This window comes from Physella acuta, unplaced genomic scaffold (assembly GCF_028476545.2).
Source record: "Physella acuta isolate Inbredline_101_S28 unplaced genomic scaffold, ASM2847654v3 ptg000116l, whole genome shotgun sequence".
Classification (NCBI taxonomy): Eukaryota; Metazoa; Mollusca; class Gastropoda; family Physidae; genus Physella; species Physella acuta.
In genome coordinates, this window is record NW_026731636.1 from 995180 (window position 1) to 1008419 (window position 13240).

The following is a 13240-nucleotide window of genomic DNA, read 5'->3' on the forward strand; positions in this document are numbered from 1 at the left end:
TTCCTGGCTTGTGTTAACAGAAAATAACTCTTGGTTTGTTTGTTTGTTTGTTTGTTACGAAAACAGTTTCCTTAGCTCATTGGCTTATGGTCCAGATTGGCAAGTTATGTTCTCCTGTGCTCATAGAGGTGCGATGATTGGTTAATTCATTTGTTACGTAAAATGTGTTCATTGGCTGATGGTGCAGCTAGTCAAGCCCCACAAGCTGTCTGGTATGATTTGAAAGGTATATAATGGGAAGATCTTCAACACTCATGAACTGATTACAGCGCGGTAAGTCTGATACATTAAACTATGTTGTTTTTTTATTGTTGCTGAACGATTTTTTGTGAATAGCTTCACTCTCAGTGTAGGTGCAGGTGAAGACGTGTGGCGAGGGGGATATTGATTGCTCGATTTAATAGATTTTTGAAATGTGTAACACGCATTGATCAATATACATAAAATTGATACACGTCAGTTTTAATTATATATTTTTTTTTGTAAACAATCGGCTTCAAAATAGCTAAATAATTGTATTTAATGTGGGAACGAATCGTAGACTTACTGTCGTTTATTGAAACAGGAGGATGAGGGCGCAGGAGGGGGGGGGTTGACCAGCTGTGATGATGTGTGCGTAATTTCTTGGCAAACTTTTGTATTTTATAAATCGCATATACAATAAAGACCGGCTTATAAGATTGAATTAAATGCATCATAACACAATGTGCCCCAAAGTCTTATGTTAAAGCTTTTAAAGTTATAAGGTCTTTAGAACACCCACCTTCTCGAAACAAGTCAAATATAAATTACCGCAAATAGGTGCACCACAAAAGACAATGCACAAGATGGCATATTTGTTAATTAAGTCTAATTTCCCCAAATAAGACCTATTAACTCGTTTGCTTAAATTAAGGAAGCACCATATCGATATATATGAAGCCTCTCCGACGTAGATGAGTAAACTAGGGCCGATTTGAGCAAACAAAAATTAGAGACAAGAGCTAGATAAACTCTAGCGGGCCTAACTCTTCTTATCGGCGCTTATATGAGCGTTACTTAAGAAATCCCAAGATCTTATACAAAGCCCATAGTATCAGAGTTAGGTACCTAAGACGGCCCGTCGACTACAGCCATGCACAATCGGTGCCCGTTGAAAGCCCACTATCTCAAACCATAGCCTATTATTAAATTTACAAATAAGTATTAGATCCTATAACAGGTGTCGTTTAACATTTTAACGACTTTCAGAAACAGGAAATTCCCCTCCAACATAATTAAGAGTGCCTGTCCTCACCTAATGAGCCACATCTGCCCGAGAGTTCGAACTCGAGACTGTTAGCAACCATGAGCTTTACCGACCACGCCGACCCCTAACAGTAATCTAATATTCATTTTTTTCTCTTCTAAGAGGGTTGGTGCCCTTACATTTGTCTGTACATATAGAAAATTTTCAAAACGAAACGAAATATGTACAGTTGTAAAGCCGGAAAAGTACACACAATAAAATGACGTCATTGAATGACATAATTGAAAGTTTAATGCCGAAAAACTAAACAAAAAACATTACCGCCTAATTTATTTGCCTAATCTTAAAACTGGAAAGCGTGCAGAGTTTCTTTCCGCCATTTCTTCGTCGAGAGGTGACGCCCCCCCCCCCCCTACACACACTCCATGATAACGTCTACCCCCCCCCCCTCCCCCTGGAAACAAAATATAATTTATATACAAAATATATACTTTTTTACCTATGATCAGTACCCCTCCCCCAATGAGAATTTAATCAACTGTAAAAGTTCAAAATGCGTCCCGCCCCTCCCGGAAAACAATAAATCTGAAAGAAACACTGCATAATTGAGGTTTAGCAGCCATGAGTAGGAAATGGTTCTAGATGAAGAATGGCGGGTCTGTACGATCAAACATGCGACCAGTGTTTCTTTCAGTGATCCATGCATGCAACTTTTGTTAAGTTTAAGATTAGATGCATGGCTTAGGGGTATGACTACGACTAAATTTAGTATCAACTAGACTTACACGGTCATCCCTTGGATAACTGGGGGTTTCGTGGGTCATCCATAAATGACATCACGTCTATCACTTATTACAAAATTACCAGACCCCACATTCAAAAAGACGTTTTTTATCTTTTAAAATCACCGATTTCAGCTGAGCATAGGTCTGACCACACTATCCCTTCATATACTGACGTCACAGGTGGCCTACTAAACTCTACTTCACCTGCGCAGTGTCCCGCCAAGTTCAGATAGGCAACTTTATCATTCACATCTAAAAAAATTAATTGATTTTTTTTTTAACATTGACGTGATGTGTCTAGAACCCGTGCTACCTGCATGAAAGCCTATTACAATTACAACTTAAATATCAATATTCGTGACGTCACTGATGTTTTTTGTGCTATATAATAATACGTTGAGTCTCCTTACGCAACTTGATTTAAGCGCATAGGCCCTATCTCTAGATCTATATCTAAGTCTAGTAACTTTCAATTTAAATGTTATCTTTAGTTAACCAATTCCACAGCTAAACAAATAAAGATTATATAAAATAATAAAGGTCTGAAATAGTTTAGTATATAGAAACTCATTATTATCTAAATCTAGATAGAATTATCTATATTATACGACTGGTTTGCTTAAGTCTAGTATTTAAGGACTAAAGTAGTTTAATAAAGAAACTCAAAAATGTATTATGATTTTAAAATGTTTTTTTTTAACTAAACTAATTAATCTTTGGTTTGATCTAGATCCTAGATCTAGATCTATAAATAACTTTCTTGGCCACCTGATATTTAGATCTATAAATAACTTTCTTGGACAGATTGTAGAGCTAGAGAAATTTATTGTAAAGTTAAATGAAAAAGACAGTTGAAAATTGATATAAGTGTTTGAACATAATAAATACAGCAAACGTACGTATTGTTAAAGTTATAGCCGACAGAAAATTAACTTTAGAACGCGTTAAACATTGGAATGGGAACACAATCTTCTTTGATAGAAGCCGCCATTTATAAATTATTGTACTAAAAAGTAAAAAAAAAGTATGTGACGTCACTATTCCCTCAAAGTAAAATCGTTTTTCTAAACTTTTAATTTCCAAACTTTTAAAATTAATGTGGTTAATCTACCAATGAATAAATCAATACATTCATTAACTTCTTTAAATAAATTTGTGATTAACAGTCTGTCTGAAAATAAAAATTGTTCTCTACCTACATACTATTTTACAGCCCTACACATAGAGCAGATTCTCTCCATTACCAAATCAGACAAACAAAAAAACAAACAAACAAACAAACAAAAATATTCAAACATGTAAACAAACTTGAGTTTTAGTAGTATATACATGTGCAAAAACTGCGTGTGGATCAATTTTACTAGATAAAGTTATGCAGAAATGTCTAGGTACTAGGTATTATTTTTGAGAAAAAGAAAACACTATCAATCTAGCGCCCGTTGAATATTTAATATGAATGTGCAGTAGCTACGTGCGAAATCAAGGTTAAAATCGGTTAAAATGCCAATTCTGGATAAAATTGGATTTCAATGATATTTTTCGTTTATGGTTAAATTTGAAGTTGAGGTGGAGATGTTGGTTTTAGTTTAGAGAAAAATACATCAATACATCACCATCAACCTAGCGCCTGTTGTATTTCTCCCACAACGCGCCATTTACCTCGCAATTAATATTTTTATATCCCGTGAGTCACCGGTAGGTACCGGATTAATGTTTTTTAACCTCCGGTTCAGCTATTTTTAATCTCTTCCTGTATTTGTAGTTCACAATCGTTTTGTATAGATCTCAAACATGTCTTACTTTTTCTTTGTTCTTACCTTACTACTAAAGTTTTCAAGCCCAAACATTTTAATTGGCATCTTCAACAGTCAGGTAAGTGTGTTTAGCTTCGGTTTAAACAATTTTCATCCAACTGTTTTTTTATTAGATTAATGTTTACACGCATACTTTTGAATACTGTCAGTAGACACGGTCATTTTTTTGTGGATTTCTTAGAAATGGCAGGTTTTTTTAAAATGTGGATTGACATAAATTATATTTTGATAATAAGTTATTGAAATTTACTCCAAACATGGTATGTATATATTAAAAAGAAGGTTAGAATGTGGTTAGCACATATTGTAATTAAATTTTGATTTGTATTGGTTAAAGTAAACCTAAAAAAAGATAGCAGTTGCACGCTCGGTTTACTAAGTTTAGTAAAGTTTATTTGTATGCCTTAGTCTAGTTCTAGTAGTAAGATGTATAAATGTAGACTGGTAATATTCCCTACTTTTCAATAATTATAATATAGACAGTATTGTAAGTTTAAGCTTAGCTTTAATTAGTTAATCTTAAGTTTGCTTGGCTAAACTTAGCATAGTCATTTCAGTGTCGGTTTAGATCTGATAATATCAATTTAAATTAGGTCTCATAAAATTGGGATAGGTTTAGGGTTGGGCTAGATTAGCTATAAAAATATGCATTTCAATTCAAGATTAACTTGTCATTAAAACATTTACAACCGGGTTTTAAATGTCTGTCTATATGTCGTGCTTCCACATGGATCGAATTTCCAGACTTAAATTTCTATCAGACCAATTCGTTTCAGAACCAAGTTTTATGCAGCATGACATCAAATTTGACTTAATTGGATTTCTACTTATATATATATATATATATGATGCTGGTTATTTAATATGCATTTCAATTTTGTGTATGTGGGCCTGATGCGTATATAAAAACGTAGAGATTATCTACCTGTTGTGTTAATATAAAATACTATATCAAATCCGTTTTTATGATTTATTTGAAAACAAATCATTAAAAGTATAGGGTTACAAAAATACAATATGATAAACTAAGTGCTACTTACCTAATATACATCTATATACCCATCATCCAATTCTAAACGTTCTCAATAGTCTTGTCGATCATTAGATGATTGCGCATTACAAATCCAAGCACAATGCCTGGTTGGTAAGGTGAGAAAAGACAGATGTTGCCCACGTATCAGTCGACCTCTGCCTTTGAACTTTTAATTCTTTTTACTCTAGAATCAATGACGTCTTTTTATTGTGTGTACTTTTCAAGCTATACAACTGTACATATTTCGTTTCGTTATTTTTTTTGTTGAAAAAATCATATCTATATCCCGAGTTACCACCCCTCTTAGTATTATATAAGAATATTCGAGAAAGTTTAGGAAAAATCACTCCCGGTTTATTACTTAGTTAAACTTTTAAAAATAGAATAGAATCTTGTAGAAAAAAGAATTGCGCACCAACAAAACGCCAAACAATATGTGTATAATAGTGCGGAATATTATTTGTACTTTATAAATTCACATGCGGTTTTTTTTTAGAAATTTGAAATAGCATGATTTACTACTTCCGTCAACGGAAATTGGAATAAAGGCAGAAAAATAAATCTTTTACTTACATGTGAATTTTCATTAATCTTTTTGAAACAGTGCTCAAGTTACAGGTTTTTGAAAAAAATTACAGTAAACACGTTCCATTTCCGGCGACTTAGCTGTAACGGTACTCAAGTTATCGTGTTCACACACACACACACACACACACAGAAATACGGACAAGATTGCAAAACTATGTTTTTTTCGACTCAGGGAGGTGTAAAACTTCGAGATTTGAAAACAATCTCTATTCTTTTTTTTTTGCACTATTACAATAATTCCTTTATACTTTGTATACCAGAAAGTAGAAAGAGCAAAAACTATTTTCAAATCTGTTTATGTTTTAAGCATTTCCGCACACACTTGATGAAAATGAAGATGATAGTTGTTCTGGTAATCCTGGCGAGTCTTGCAGTGCACTCGGACAGGTAGGTACTCATTTTTTAGCAACTAGTGTAATAGCCTGGTTAATAGTTATTCAATTCATTCCATGTTTTAGTTTTAAGTATGCGGGGACTGAGTGGTCGGATAATGTACGGAAGCTTATGTGAAAATCTTTGAGTTCGGATCACGGGCTCGAGTACTTAGGACGTCCCTGAATCAACAAAGCTCTAATGGATACCTGGCTCATGTTAGAGAAGGTTAAGGCGACTGGGCATAGTGTTGATTACACTTCGCCTTTAATTATCGGGGTCCCTGAAACATGTGTACTTCATCTGTCCACTGGACTGGCTGTTTCGAAAGTGTAGGCTGCTTTCCTTAATCTTACAGCAGAAAGTTGCTTAATATAGTAAACTGAAAGTATTGCAAACATAAAACTAAAAATTGGATTTTAATAGTAGTATCAAATTGAAAATGTACACAAAAATTGATACGTTACAACAACATAAATCATACAAGGTTAATACAAATTATTTTCTTTTATTTTTATACAATTGAATACACTTTCTCGGTGTTTATTACCTTATTGTAAGCCAAATGCATCATACACCCGAATATTGACTTACCAAGGTGCAGCCTGAACGGTCTTATATAAATAATACACGCCACTTAACATGCATTCTTCCCAACCAGTGCTTTTTTTCCCTCCAGAAATTGTTGTACCCGGTGGATGGGATTGCACCTGAAAATTAAATTTCATTTTGTGTGTGTGTGTTGTGGGGGGGGGGGGGGGGACGGCTGTGGTATACACTATTAAAATTATTTATTTTCTATATGAATTATATTACAATTTAAAGTAGAGGGAGTGGACGACCTTTCAAAAAGATGTGACGGGGGGGGGGGGGGGAGGGGAGGGTGGGGGGGGGGGGGCATAAGCTCTTACGAAGACGTGCATGAAAGAGACTATTTTTTTTTCAATCCGACAGTTGCCCATGCGTTAAAAGGAACCGTCGTTGTAATTTGGGCATCTGGGAACCACAGTGCTGTGATTCCATGACTTGTGTGCGACCAGATGAGTAAGAAAGTAATATATATATATATGTATGTATATATATATATATATATATATATATATATATATATATATATATATATATATATATATATATATTATATATATATATATATATATATATATATATATATATATATATATATATATATATATATATATATAAACCAATATTGGAATATGGCAGCACGATTTAATTAATTATAATACGCGATCACTTTTACACTTAGGCTCCTGTACAATTACATTTGGCCCTACGTCAATCCGGCTTGGACGCCACGGCATTTTTACCAAGATGCTAATACAATCCCACTAGGCGACACGACAATCCTACCAAGACGCCACGACATTCTTACTTAGTATTAAATAATTAATCCGAAAACGTAGTCTAGTTTAAAAAAAAATATATATATATATATATTTACCTATCCACCACTTCACCCAACGTCACATAAAAATTATGTCAATGAAAATTATTTTACTCTTTCAAATTAACGTTTTTTTTTCTTATTTTAAAACTATCTACTGAGCTCGGTCAAAGTTGAGTATAATAATATCAAATTTCTTTCTTCTACTTCATTTTTTAATTCTAGAGTCGAAAAAAATTAAGTATCACGTGTAAAATTGCCTTGCGCTATATAGGCCAATGACTCCGATTTTATCCCGCTCATCCTTTTGTCCATCCAAGAACAAACTACAAGGTAGTAGTTTATTGATATTGGAATTATCTTTCCTTGATGTTTTTGTCCCCAGCTATGAAACCTTTTCAGCCGGGTGTTAGAACAATAGGACTTCAGCAAACATGAGCATAACCGAAATATGGATCTCTTTTTTAATATAATTTCTAATCAATTTCCATAGCTTGAAATGGATGATTAAATTATGTTTCTAGCGCATATTTGTAAAATGCAAAAAATAATGTGGTTACTATTTCTGACCAGCATCAAGCATCTTCACAAAAGGCAGATTATCCCTCTTCGTCCCCAGGTGTGCCGTCGTTTAGGAGCACTCCTTGTTTAGCTTTTTTTTATTTAAATTATTATTACATATTAACGTACCCGTCTAAAAATTCTAAGAAGGTTACAAATAATATATTCTAAGAGGTGTGGCCTTGTTTTCTAAAACTGAATCGCCCGTGCTTGTATCCAGTGGCGTAGCGAGGTCGAGTGTCACCCGGTGTGGTACTTAATGGTGTCACCCCCCAGAGGCGTAGTGACCATTCTCAGGGACAAACTTTCAAAATTTCGAGATTTGCATCCCCCCCTTTAAACTTTCGATTTTCACCCCCCCCCCCCCCACCCCCTCAAACTTTCGATTTGCACCCCCCCCCTCAAGTTTTGCTCTATATATTTTTTCTATTTTTTGCCTTGGTGTCTCCTCCCTAAATGGTGTCACCCGGTGAGATCCGCACCCCCGCCCCTCCCCCTCGCTACGCCTCTGCTTGTATCATTTTTATCGGGGCTCGGGTTCACCTACAATGTAAGCATTAAGTGTATTTTAATCACTCACGGTAATTGTGAGGTGGTACACATTTCGGTGACCGCCCAGATGTCAAGGAGTAGAGGGGCGCTCTTGGGAGTCCCCGAATACACTACCGAAAAGGCGCCCAGTAGGGCCCCTGGCTCATTAAAAACTGTGTCGCTCATAGGTTAATCTAGTATGCCTTATAGTACCCAGTTCAATTTATTGAACGACTTTAATGTCCCATTTTATCCATAGCCTAACGCACACCAAAAATAAAACAAAACGTAAGCGATAGCGATAGCGCTCAAGGGATAAACTGGGGAGTCAAATTTTACCCTGACGGCGTGACGGCGAATGCGTCTGATTCGATTTAGTGAACGACAATAACGCCCCATCTTATCTACAGTCTTTCCCACGGTTTAATATGAACGTAGGATTCAACATAGCGCTCGTGGGATAGACAGGAGCGCCTAAACGCAACTTGCCGGGGGGCGCCTGTGTGAAATTGAATTTTTAAAAGCAGAAACCATCTCCAGGGTATTTTCATTAGCCTCCAGAAATTAATTGCTATTGGGTTAGTATGGTTTGTATTCTATTTGTAGCTCCACGCCTTCCCGTGAGCACTATGGCGTCTACGTTTGTTTTAAACAGTGCGATAGGTTATGGATAAGAAAGGTTAATAAAGTCCAGCACTAAATAGAATCAGGTGCTTCTTCCGGCTCAAAGTTCTATTTTGCGCCAAGGGCTTCACCGTGAGCGCTATGGCAATTAATTTATTTATAGTTATCGCAATAAGCTATCAATAAGTAAGGGTATTATAGTAGTTTACTAAATTGAATCAAGTGGTTCCACCGGTGCCCCGGTGGGGTGCGATTTGGCGACGAGGGCTAGACTGCGAGCCCTATGCGTTTATGTTTCCATTTAAACTTGTGTTTATTTTATGCGTTATTGTTTGCGTTTAGGTTGGCGTTTGCATTTGTGTTTGTGTTTGCGTGTTGCGTTTGGGGTTTTTTTTGTGTTTGCATTTATGTTTGTGTTTGCTTTTGCTTTGTGTTTGTGTATTCGTTTGTGTTTGTGTTAGCGTGTTTGTGTTTGCGTTTGCTTTGTGCTTGTTTTAGCTTTTGTGTTTGTATTGCGTTGTGTTTGATTTTAGTTTTGTTCTGTTCCGAAATAGGTACATTTAAAAAATTCTCCAAGGCCTCGCTCAAGTATGTAGCCTGTGTATATAACATATATATTTCCTTCCCCCCCCCCCCTCTCTCTCTCTCTCTCTCTCTCTCTCTCTCTCTCTCTCTATATATATATATATATATATATATATATATATATATATATATATATATATATATCGAGAGAGATAGTATTACATGGAATTTTAAAAGATTTAACAGTTTAACCAGTTGATTTAGAGTTAAATTGCAGATAGGCTGACTACAGTTATAATTTACATTCAGCAATGTGCTTAATTAACATAAATCAGAACCAAAAGGGGTTGGGGGTTGTGTGGTAGGGAGGTTAAAGCTCATGGGTACTAAACCGTAAAGTCCCAAGTAAAGATAGCTGGGGCTCGCTAAGTAGGGATAATAAAACATCTAAGAGAGAAAAGTTGATTTAGTTCTAAATTGTAGTTTGTTCTTAGATGGATAAAGGCTATATAAGATCACCCAGACAGAAAAGTTGGATGATATCGGAGTAAGCAGGCCAGTTGGCACATGACCGTTTGATACGTAATCATCAATTCTGATAGTTGTAATCTTTTCCACCTTTACAATTGAGAACTAAAAAGAAGCCAAACATACACCTTAGTTATTTTTTTCTTTATTTAGATGGGCATTGTCTGGGAGATGCGATAATGGTAAGTTATTTAATTATAAAGAGCTTTTTAAATATATCATATTTATTATCATACGTTATGATACTCATATTTTAATGTGTATTTGTAAATTTGTCTTTAAAGTTTGAAAATATTCAAATTTTACTAAGAAGATTTATGTAAAAATTATATTTTTACAAGAGCAATGTGAAATAACTTTTCCGAACATGACGGTCCGTGTTTCCGTGATATTAACATATGCAAGGATAACGTGATGAGCTATCCCCATCCACTTTCTTATTTTAAGTCAAGAACGACTCAGAGTTGGGTGTACACAATAGCGATTTACTAACACGAACTCTGGATTCGAATTCGAGACTTTTGGGTTAGCAGTCGTATGCTCTACCTTCCGACAATAATTCTCCCACAGACAGATAAATCTCTAAGACACCATATTTAAACCGACATGGACGTTTTCGACAGCACCGTGTTTAGACATACCTTTGCATTTTCATAATTTTGTTGGGATAAAATATAATTAAAATTAATTCTAAATTGAATGGTATTTCACCATACAAATATTTTTAAATTCGTAAAGAAACATATTTCTCTAGTGTTTTTGTATTTGTTGCAAAAACTCGCCTACTGAGACTATACGATTTCGTAAAAGAATTATAAACTAGTTATTATATGAGCAAGGTAAATGCTATTTTTTTAACCGTGAGACCTCAACAAAAACTTTTTTTTTCAAAATGGGGGCCTTTTTTCCGTGGCTATAATATTTTTAAAGGATTCCCTGCTGCATGAAAATATTTTCCCTCAAGTACCTTAACTAAGATACACACAAATAAATACATTATTTTTATTAATTAAAAAAGGTTTTGTTTTTACCAGTTATTTTTTTGAGCCTACCCTTTTTTATGACTACCTCCCCGTTAACAACAATGCAATATTTAAACCTACCTACAATGCAACTATATTTAATTAAACCTACATCTCTGATTACGTCGCTTCAATTTTTATACCTATCTGCGTGATTTAGATTCGGCTACATTTAAACATACCTCTATGGATACGATGTCGCATTTTTATTACCAGCTCCCTAAAGACAGAGCCGTTTATTTAAACTCACCTTCCTATTTAGAAAACAGTCATATTTATATCTACTTCCTTGATCGCAACGGCACATACTTAAACCTACTAGTCTGATGCTAAAGCCACCAGCTTTAACTTCAACTCGTGAACGCCCAGTTATCATATCTCCCTCCGGTAACAGCTTACACCCAATCGCTGTAAGGAGAACTGATCATGACATGTTTCAATCTTTATGTACAATTATCATATAATTGTGATTTTAATATTCAATTGCTACACAGTTTATATTTTTAGACTTCGTGACACCGTTTATAAATTGAAATAACATGACTTTCTTATTCTGGTATAGCAGTTTATTGCATTAGAAAAGTTACTTTAGAAAAAAAAAACAGACTTTGAGTGCACGTCGAACAACATCCGCAAAGGTTAGGATGACCACACTCCTCATAGACAGCTCAGGTGTAAGCGGTGGAGCGGGACTATCGTAGGGTCAACAGAATAAGCAACAGCATGGGGACAGAGAGGTCTAGCGGTATAGAGCTTGACTGCTAACCCGTAAGTCTCGAGTTCGAGACCACACTATCTCTCCATAATCAGAGGTCACAGAAGCATGTGAACTCTCCTTCACTTGACCGTCAGGTTTGAAAAGGGATTTTTACTTTATGTGTTTAAGTTTGATCATAGATGGTATTATTTCACTGTATCCTTAGTGTTGGGCGCTGTTTAAAATAAGTGAAAATATACTTATTTATATATACTTATACTAAGTATATATGAATATACTTATATATATATATATATATATATATATATATATATATATATATATATATATATATATATATATATATATATATATATATATATAATGGAATATATGACCAAGGAAATATTACATATGGAGATGCTATATTTAATACTATTTAAAAACATTGTATTTGTTATTTAAGTTGTGTATTGATGTCAATCATAATTAATTATTTTGATTTCATTGCAAGCTGACTGACACTATGGAGCCTGTGAATAAAGGGAACAAAACAGCACCTAAGCAAGCAAAGTGAACAGAATATTAATATATATCTACCCAAAATGTTAAAAAAATAAAAATCAATTTCCCTTTAATAAATTCGTTTTTTTTTGTATTTAGATTACTTAAAATTTTATTAACCCTTTGAGCCCTGGCCTCCCTGACCTAATTTTTCCTATTTCCTGAGCTCCCAGGCCCAAACCGATTTTCACTTATCTGCTTCTAACTTTGCCTATAACTTTTGAACCGTTTGAAATAATCAAGCCAAATTTGGTATCTAGACTCAGGATCAAACAACAATGCAGCAAGATTCTGAAATTCTTTATTTTTTTTACAATGTTTGAACAGAACAATGTATATAAAACGAACATATTATTATTGTTTTGATAGAACACAGAAGAAACGAATTTACATTTAGTAATTGTTTTGTTATTATTGATACCTGGCCACACTAGTTGATCGCCAGAAGTCCACTTTTGTGTGATAACTTTCAAAACAGTCATCACTGCCGGATGCGATGCAAAGAAAAAAATTCGCATTTTTTGCACCAGTAAACATTTTTTGTTTCGTTTCGGCAAGTCTTTGTCCTTGACACCACGTGCATCAGAACGTACTTGAACAGTTTCATAGTCACTGTCAATTTCAATGTCACTGTGTTCAGTCTCAAATTCAACGTCACTATCATCACGATATAGACCAGGAATATTATATTCTTCATCAGAATCAATAAGTAGTTGTATTGCTTGAGATGCAGTCATTCTACTTCTTTTGTTGATATTTCGGTCTTTTACTTCATCTTTTGCACCAACGGTGAAGTCGACGGCTGTAGCTCAGCTTTTTGTTTTGGCGGTATTACTACGTAATGAAAATACTTTCACTTTTCCTAAAAATCAATTTTTAAAATCATAATCCCGCACTCAAAAGACATATGCGAAGTTTTAGTCAGTCTTCCGCTAATTATATTTAATTAGACGGTATACC

At 34.7% G+C, this 13240-nt stretch overlaps 1 long non-coding RNA gene across 3 annotated transcripts; it reads left to right on the forward strand.

The window, feature by feature from the left end:
- The first annotated feature begins 234 nt into the window (after window positions 1–234).
- On the forward strand, window positions 235–12343 carry LOC131934727 (uncharacterized). Of its 3 annotated transcripts, none has more exons than XR_009385822.1 (5): window positions 235–273; window positions 5756–5835; window positions 6775–6864; window positions 10151–10179; window positions 12231–12343. It is a non-coding gene; the product is annotated as an uncharacterized LOC131934727 (long non-coding RNA). The 3 variants fall into 3 exon arrangements; XR_009385823.1 differs by lacking the exon at window positions 235–273 and adding an exon at window positions 3843–3885; XR_009385821.1 differs by lacking the exon at window positions 235–273 and having other exon boundaries at window positions 5682–5835.
- The last annotated feature ends 897 nt before the right edge of the window (window positions 12344–13240 follow it).